Below are 10,000 nucleotides of genomic sequence, written 5' to 3'. Positions count from 1 at the left end.
ATTTACCACCACAAACCAATGCTGGCATTAAGATTGCACTGAATGAGTTGTACAAGGCCATAAATCAACAGGAAAACGCTCATCCAGATGCAGCGCTCCTAGTGGCCGGGGACTTTACCAGCATGTTAAATGTGCAACCAGAGGAAAAAAAACTCTAGACCACCTTTACTCCACACACAGAGACGCATACAAAGCTCTCCCTCGCCCTCCATTTGGCAAATCTGACCATAACTCTATCCTCCTGATTCCTGCTTATAAGCAAAAACTAAGGCAGGAAGCACCAGTGACTCGGTTAATAAAAAAGTGGTCAGATGACGCAGATGCTAAGCTACAGGACTGTTTTGCTAGCACAGACTGGAACATGTTCCGGGATTCTTCAGACAGCATTGAGGAGTACACTACATCAGTCACTGGCTTCATCAATAAGTGCATCGATGATGTCGTCCCCACAGTGACCGTATGTACATACCCCAACCAGAAGCCATGGATTACAGGAAACATCCGCACTGAGCTAAAGGGTAGAGCTGCCGCTTTCAAGGAACGGGACTCTAACCCGGACGCTTATAAGAAATCCTGCTATGCCCTCCGACGAACCATCAAACAGGCAAAGAGTCAATACAGGACTAAGATTGAATCGTACTACACTGACTCTGACGCTCGTCGGATGTGGCAGGGCTTGAAAACTATTACAGACTACAAAGGGAAGCACAGCCGCGAGCTGCCCAGTGACACAAGCCTACCAGACGAGCTAAACCACTTCTATGCTCGCTTCGAGGCAAGCAACACTGAAGCATGCATGAGAGCACCAGCTGTTCCAGATGACTATGTGATCACGCTCTCCGTAGCCGATGTGAGTAAGACTTTTAAGCAGGTCAACATTCACAAGGCCGCAGGGCCAGACGGATTACCAGGACGTGTACTCCGAGCATGTGCTGACCAACTGGCAAGTGTCTTCACTGACATTTTCAACATGTCCCTGACTGAGTCTGTAATACCAACATGTTTCAAGCAGACCACCATAGTCCCCGTGCCCAAGGACTCTAAGATAACCTGCCTAAATGACTACCGACCCGTAGCACTGACGTCTGTAGCCATGAAGTGCTTTGAAAGGCTGGTCATGGCTCACATCAACAGCATTATCCCAGAAACCCTACACCCACTCCAATTTGCATACCGCCCCAACAGATCCACAGATGATGCAATCTCTATTGCACTCCACACTGCCCTTTCCCACCTGGACAAGAGGAACACCTACGTGAGAATGCTATTCATTGACTACAGCTCAGCATTCAACACCATAGTGCCCTCTAAGCTCATCACTAAGCTAAGGATCCTGGGACTAAACACCTCCCTCTGCAACTGGATCCTGGACTTCCTGACGGGCCTCCCAGGTGGTAAGGGTAGGTAACAACACATCTGCCACACTGATACTCAACACGGGGGGCCCCTCAGGGGTGCGTGCTCAGTCCCCTCCTGTACTCTCTGTTCACCCATGACTGCATGGCCAGGCACGACTCCAACACCATCATTAAGTTTGCCAACGACACAACAGTGGTAGGCCTGATCACCGACAACGATGAGACAGCCTATAGGGAGGGGAGGTCAGAGACCTGGCCGTGTGGTGCCAGGACAACAACCTCTCCCTCAACGTGATCAAGACAAAGGAGATGATTGTGGACTACAGGAAAAAAAAGAGGACTGAGCACGCCCCCATTCTCATCGACGGGGCTGTAGTGGAACAGGTTGAGAGCTTCAAGTTCCTTGGTGTCCACATCACCAACGAACTATCATGGTCCAAACACACCAAGACAGTCGTGAAGAGGGCACGACAAAGCCTATTCCCCCTCAGGAGACTGAAAAGATTTGGCATGGGTCCTCAGATCCTCAAAAAATTCTACAGCTGCACCATCAAGAGCATCCTGACTGGTTGCATCACCGCCTGGAATGGCAACTGCTTGGCCTCCGACCGCAAGGCACTACAGAGGGTAGTGCGTACGGCCCAGTACATCACTGGGGCCAAGCTTCCTGCCATCCAGGACCTCTATACCAGGCGGTGTCAGAGGAAGGCCCTCTGACTCCAGCCACCCTAGTCATAGACTGTTCTCTCTGCTACCGCACGGCAAGCGGTACCGGAGTGCCAAGTCTAGGTCCAAAAGACTTCTCAACAGCTTCTACCCCCAAGCCATAAGACTCCTGAACAGCTAATCATGGCTACCCAAACTATTTGCACTGCCCCCCCACCCCATCCTTTTTACGCTGCTGCTACTCTGTTAATTATTTATGCATAGTCACTTTAACTCTACCCACATGTACATATTACTTCAACTACCTCAACTAGCCGGTGCCCCCGCACATTGACTCTGTACCCCCCTGTATATATAGCCTCCCTACTGTTCTTTTATTTTATTTCTGCTCTTTTTTTCTCAACACTTTTTTTGTTGTTGTTTTATTTTTATAAATATAATAAATGCACTGTTGGTTAAGGGCTGTAAGTAAGCATTTCACTGTAATGTCTGCACCTGTTGTATTCGGTGCATGTGACCAATTAAATTTGATTTGATTTGATTTGATTTGATTTGAATGTGTGACCCAAAAAAAAAGTGTGACCAAATATCTTTAGCGCAAACTCTCATTTACACGTCTTTATTTATGTAAGTGTCATATACAGTAAGTCAATTCTCAAAAATTACTATTTGGGACGTTCTTCCTTTGTGTGGTGGCCACGCTTATCTCTGATCATCTGCAGGACACAGAAAGTACGGTACCTTCCCCAGCTTGGCACAAACAGCCTGAGATAATTATACATCCCGTATTCAGCCAGTCAGTGGCTGCTACACTAAGCTCCATGTGACTCAGTGGACAGTCCAGGGTGAATTCCAGTATCTGTATAGAGAAAACCTTTTAACCACTTAGTGGCAAGGTAAACTCTATTGAGAGGACAGTACGGTAGGTAGGTGTTTATTCAGCCTGAGGTGTAAACATTCGGTTGAAACTTCTGTAAGATGAGTCAAATGAATCAAGAACGATCTGAACTCTCTCACTCACACACACACACACACACACTTGAGCATGTGTCTGAATTCTAGCCTGATGACCCCACAATATATTTCCACTGAGGTTTATTTGAGGTTCAGCTGCTTGGTGAGAGTTCACATGAACTTGAGTTTCACAGCCTAACAGCAGACACACAGCCATTGTCTTTATCCAAAACAGACTAGCTGACTAATTAAGCCCTGTAGAGATCCAAATTGAGCCCTGAATCCCACCCTCTTCACCACTGACTCATGTATCATCAGTGGAATACCCATAGTGGTGGACTATGGGTATTCAGCCCTATGATAAATCAAACAAGTGCATAGTGCACTTATATACAATACTATTTTATTTCTTATTCAGTTCTTCACTTGCTGGATTCAGTGGTATACATAGTACATAGCACTGTGTAATCTCTAGGAAGAGCAAACTAATTAGAATCCATTATCTGTTCAGTGCATCCCTCAACACTTTCAGTGTTTATCTTGTGACAGTGATACTGGCTCAACTGCATATTCCCTTCATTTCACCTCAGGCGGAAGAATTCATAGCACATGGGATTTTGTTCGAATACAGAATGGGGATGTCTACAGGATTTGAAATTCAAATGCAAATTCATTGAACTTGAGATCACTAGAAGCCATGCCATTTGTAGTGTGGGGCTATTTCACAGTCATAGGCTTTTAGAGATGGCTGATTTTCAATGACAGCCTCTACAGCTTGAAATGCACAGTGAAAAGCCATTATTTCTGTATCTAATCGGAGTCTGTTTATACCTAAAGCCAAGAGGCAACGTGCTTAGGATACTGTGGTCAGAGACCCCAGTCAAATCTCTTCCTCTGAGTGCTTTGAGATACTTCATGTGAGACTCCTGTTGAACTTAACTTTTGTGTCTTCCCTTTATGCCCCAATTTCAGAAAAGTTGACTAGTTCCTTTGAGCTCATCACTCGTCCCTTTGAAAATCACAAGATTCAACTATTTTTTTCCTTCTCTCTTTTCTTCTTCAAATGGCAGCAGCTGGAGTGGACCTCCTGAGAGGGTGTGTGTGTGTGTGTGCATGTGTTTGCGTGCGTGTGTGGGATTGGTATGGCTTAGACACGTAAAAGAAGATTCCACACAGAACAAGGGCATCTTCACGGATCCTGGTTAATCAAGTGTGAGTTTGTTCGCGTTTTCAACTCAACCTCAGTCTAATAATTGTATAGACTGTTCTGACTGACTTAATAGAAAAGCACTCAAGTAAAAATGAAAGTCACCCAGTAAACTATTACTTGAGTAAAAGCGGTAGATCTGTTCTATGTGCGCTATTTCTATTTTTCCCGTTCTTAAGTTTCGTTTTTGCGTCATTTACTTTCGGTTTTATAAGTTAGCTAATGTTAGCAAATATGAGTAGCTCAATCTGGTAACCATCTAATTCACCCTTGTCTGGATAACACTGTTACTAAAAATAGAATTGTCTATATAGCTAACTCACTCTGTTTGTGTGTCGGTAACATTAGCAATGATGAATGTGTATAAATGGTTGGTTAGTTGGTTCTCAGCCAGTCTCAGCTGAATAGCAATCTTGCTTCAAATTTAGTGAGGCTAGTTAGCTAACAGCAACCAGACAATATTGAAAAAACTATGGAGAAAATGCATCCCATAACATTTTAACATGGAAATAGCTGTTATATCTTTCAGCCTACAGTAGCAGCCAATGTATGGTGTTCAATGTAGGCCTACATTCCATGAGACTTTTGAAAAACAAACATTTTTAGTCTACCCCTCTTCTCCTTTGACCTTTTCTCTTTGTAAAACTATCTGGAATCATTACACAGTGCCCTACTGAAAAATACCCCAAAGCGGAGGCATTTTGGGTACACAAGAATGAGGGAGCGGAAACAGCTTGCAGTCATGGAGCACAACAAGATTGTGGGACAGAAACCAGCAAGGGACACTAAAATATATAAAATCAAGACTACAGCAGTAATGACACAACCACCTCATTCTCCTCTCTGCACATTCTCAAAACACAATACAAAGACATGTCTACAAAAATATCCTGCAAAGGGCTACTATTGACAAGAATAATCTGTGAAAGTCAATGGGCTGGGGGAGGTTTACAGACAGTGTTTTGAGATGAGGAAGGGTTTTTTGGTTGTGCAGGGTTGTGCTTAGACAGTAAATGTATTGTTGTGTATGAGAGCGATTGAGGTGTCAATTCTCCTCAATCTCCCATACACAACAATTCATACTGTGTAAGAACTGCCCTCCTAAGACTTTTCACACCTTTTTTGGCCCCCCGGCCCATTCCCTTTGTTGACTGATCTTTCCTCTCAAAAGCAGCTCCCAATGTCCCCTCATTGTCCCTAAACAATATGCTAGCCAGTCCCATTCACTTGACACCTTTACCAACAAAGGTGTGTTGCCCTATGTCCCTTCCACAAAAAGTGTAAAATGCTCACACCACAACCATGTCTTTCCAGGAGACGTGCAGTCCCAGCAAATCTTCTGCAAGAGGACCAAAAGGTTGGTGGTTAAGAAGTCCTACACCACTTTCTTAAAGAGTCTTAAAGGCTCTGCATGGTAAATCCGACTCCTGCAGTGACCATACAGCATTTTCTGCGATACGGCCTCTGCAGAACTCAGGGCATTTATACTTCTTGAAATTCACTGAGCAGAGTAGAGCTGTTGTGAAGGAAGTTGTCAAGGAAGTGAGTTTGTGCTTATACTGGACCTCCAACCGATCATGTCAATGCGGAGAGCTATATGGAGCCCTCCGCATTGTAATTGCGTCACACCCTCCATACGGAACCTCCAACTACATTTTCGGATCAAGCATAAATTGGTTTTTATCCAGCTGGCCGTTCACCGGAGACAGGACAAGAACATTTGCCATAAGCACAAAGAGTCTCAGCTTCCCCAGCCCACCTGTCACGGTTTCGGCCGAGGCTGCTCCTCCTCCTTGTTCGGGCAGGCTTCAGCGGTCGTCGTCCCCGGAGTACTAGCTATCACCGTTTGATGTTTTCGCTGTCTGTTGGTTCTGTCTGATTGTGTACACCTGTGTCCTGTTTAGTTGATTATGTCCTCTATAAGTTTCCCGTTTGGTTAGTTTTGTGTTGTGTGTTATTGTTCGCCTGTCATCAGGTCGGCTTGTGGTTTGTTTGTTGTTTTCCCTGTCGTCGCACTGTACTGTTTTCGTGCGCCTTGTTGCGCATCGTCCGCCTCTTGTTTGTTTTGAGGCCAGTGTTTTGTATATTTTTGGTCGTGTTCAGTAAAGTATTGGACTGAGCTTCTGTGTCTGCGTTTGACTCCTTCACCACATCTACATCAGCCGTTGTGACACCACCATGCTGAACACCATTGTCAGTGTACTGAAGCCGGAAAAGGGCTATGGCTGTGTTTACACAGGCAGCCCAATTCTGATATTTTTTTCACTAATTGGTCTTTTGATCAGAAAAATAACTCATGTCACTAAGACCAATTAGTTGGGAATAGATCAGAATTGGGCTGCATGTATAAACGCAGCTAGTGTGACTCAGCATAAGACCATGTAGAAAAGGGGTCTCCAACCCTGTTCCTGGAGAGCTATCCTCCTGTAGGTTTTCACTCCAACCCCAGTTGTAACTAACCTGGTTTTAACTTATCAACCAGCTAATTATTAGAATTAGGTGTGCTAAATTAGGGTTGGAGTGAAAACCTACAGGACGGTAGCTCTCCAGGAACAGGGTTGGAGAGCCCTGATGTAGAATCACCATAAAATAAATATGGATTGTTTCTACTGATCTTCTAAATTTATGGATTCACAGAATATATCTATATAAGCTGTACAGGGCACTGTAACATCGAACAGATGCTAAACATTCAGATATCCAAATAATGTTTATATGTCCAAATCTAAAATACAGGGGAGTGTACTGTACACTATTTAATGCCAACTCAAGAGAACTGGGTATTCAACAAGAATGTTCTATGGTAACAGTAACATTACATTTTTTGTTGTTGATATCTTGTCTATTTCAAGTCTTCTCTCATTGATTGAGACAGGTGAGAGAAGACTTGAAATAGACAAGATGGCAGCGTACACATTGTTGGATTACTTCATGGAGCAAAAAAAGTATTTATTTTAATAACGGAGCATTTTCTACATTTAAACTGACCCCCTGCAACTGGACATGGACATTTTATGAGACTCCTGTTTCCCCGAATCAAGGACGAAGACGGCATCGCTAAGGTTGGTTGAAAATTCTCTGGGCTAATAGATACCAAAAATCTTTGTTTAAATCACATTATCTGGTGTAACAATCTGTAGCTAAGAGAACTGGTGGTCATGATGAAATTGCCATTAATAAAGAAACATACAATAAGAAAATACAATATGATCAGTGTAGTAAAGTTCAGGGAATACTTGTAAAGCTGTGGGAGGAGTGTTGTAATGATCAAACTGCCATTCAGCTCCTCGTGAGTCATCTGCTTGAAATCCAGAATAATGTATAATCCCTGGAGAGGGATACAGTTCATGGGATACAGTTCTGTTACAATGACACACTCAGGCAAAGGAATTATGTTTCTGTATCTAGAATCCACTCCAGGAAGAAGCCCAGGCACCACGGTATTGTCTGTAAAAAATGTGTTAAACAAATTATACTCTATTGTAGTTTGAACGACAGTTGAACTGTGCCAGTTTAACATCAACATTAGGGTAGACTAGTTGAACATGCATACATGTGTACAGGCACAGAGATTATATTTACAACAATATCTAGCCGAATAGAAAGAAATATGGCATAACCCTCAACCTTTGCACAGTGACCAGACCGTACAATTGTACCTAGGTAGGTAGGCAGACAGTATCTACCTACATCCATGTCTATTAGGCATGCTTAGGCAAATATTTTTAGAGTAAAACCAGCTTCAGTTTTAGAGATTTACAACAGTAAATTGTTGTATTATTGTTTCTCCTCATTGTTTGCTATTAAACTTAGCTATCTATCTGGCTGGATATACAATACTTGTTATTTACATCTGTTTGGAATCCTATTTTGCGTCATACCTATACTTTTGTGAGATGGAAATGCATCCACGGTCATAATCAACGTCAACCCTCGTCAATTATGTTACATAGCTAGCTAGTAAAATTATTTACAGTTGCTGATGTTACACATTTGCTAACAACTTACAAATGTGAGGCGTGGCGCATAACAAGTTAGCAGGCGCCAGGCTAACTAGCTAGCCAACTCCAGTCATGTGCTAACGTTTGCTGGTAAACCTAGCTTTAGTTGGATGGTTGTAATGTTATAGCTTGCTGTTTAGTAGCCATATCTACAACAAAAAATAAGAGGTTTAACAAAGAAGATACAAAAGATCTCTGATTGTAAAACCTATAGATTTATTTTGTTGATTTTCCACCACTGTAACACAGTAGTATGTTAGCCAGCAATACACAATATGGGTTTCAGTAGATAAACTACAGTTAGCTAGCTAGGTGGTTTGCAGGAAACATAACCTACTTAGCTAGGCACTGTATTTGTCATCTGCCCTCTTGGTGCTGGCATCGGCTGTAGCTGATCTTCTAACGTTTGCTAAATCCAACTCTTTATTTTCAAATCTTCTTTGCTATATTCCGTTGGAAACATGCATGGTTAATTATACAACGGGTGGGCCTAATCCTGAATGCTGATTGGTGAAAACCATGTCTATTTCACAAGTTACCACATGCTAAATCTATGACATTAAAATGCCTATTTACTCTGTTCCATCTGACTGCGCAATCCACTGTCTCATCAGCCCAGCCAGGCACTTTATAAACTTGATCTCCACTATAAAAAGCATCTAGACATTATCTCACATTTCTATTAGACTAAATGACTTGTATGAACCTTGCTTTCTGTCTCTCCGACATTTGCAACATTGTTTCAATATTCAAACTCCATCTCCAGCTGTCCCATAGTAATGAACGTGTCAGGAGTCGGACGAGACAGACTGGCAGGCAGCGTTTCTCAGCCAGTCGAAATCATGAATCAGCTGGCATCATTTTTATGGATATATACAAAGAAATGTCAATTGAAAAAAGGTCAAACGAAACAAAGTGCAGCTAGTTTGCAGTCTTTCCAGCTTCAGTTTGAAGTGATTGTGTTAGCTGTGTTGTTGGCTAGCTCCTCTGAACAACAGTGTCCGACGAGTGAGCACATGTTCTACCCCAGGCGAAATCGCGCCTCATTAGCTCATTGTTATGGATGTATCCAAATAAATGTCACTAGAAAACAACTTAAACAAATGCAAATGCGGCAATTTTGCTGTTAATCTGGCTGCACTTTTTGACGTGACTGTAAATTAGCCGTAGTTGGCTAGCTAGCAAGCAAGGGATAAGAACGTTGCCAGCCAGTATGGCAATGGAACATTTAAAACAAACGTCCATAGATACAGAACAGAAAGACTGAATGACTGGTTCGCGTCTCTAGTAACCAAACCAATAGAACGAATGACCAGCTGGCTTGGGTAGCAACCCTAGATTTGTGTCGGGACTATATCTTGTGGAAGGATGAAATGGTATGAATAAATTCATCAAAATAACATTTTTAATGAAAATATGTCAATCATTATTTGAATATGTTGGTAACCCGTTGTATAAAAATGATTGTGTTGTTAATGTCCGCCTCCTTTTCTAAAACGCCCGTCTTCGGGGAGGGACGGGGGCCAGAGCACGAAGCACCGCCCAACATAAATTGTAGTCTTTCAGACTGGAAAAAATGTCTGCTTGTATATTTAGCAATGAATCCGCCGATGGGAACATCGCTGAAAGACGTCCAAATGCACAAAAACGTATAGTGTATAACATAGAGCCTTCTCGAAATGCCACAAAGCAGGACTACATTTATTTTTAGATTCCCCCCCCCCCCCATCAATACAACGGAAGCCATCATAGGTTGTATCATTCAGCGCGCGAAGCCCAGACCTGCCTTTCTCCTGGGCAATTATGTGTGAAAT

The sequence above is a fragment of the Coregonus clupeaformis genome, chromosome 1, assembly GCF_020615455.1.
Source record: "Coregonus clupeaformis isolate EN_2021a chromosome 1, ASM2061545v1, whole genome shotgun sequence".
NCBI classification, from domain to species: Eukaryota; Metazoa; Chordata; class Actinopteri; order Salmoniformes; family Salmonidae; genus Coregonus; species Coregonus clupeaformis.
The sequence above is the reverse complement of the archived record's forward strand: the minus strand, read 5'-3'. Positions refer to the sequence as shown.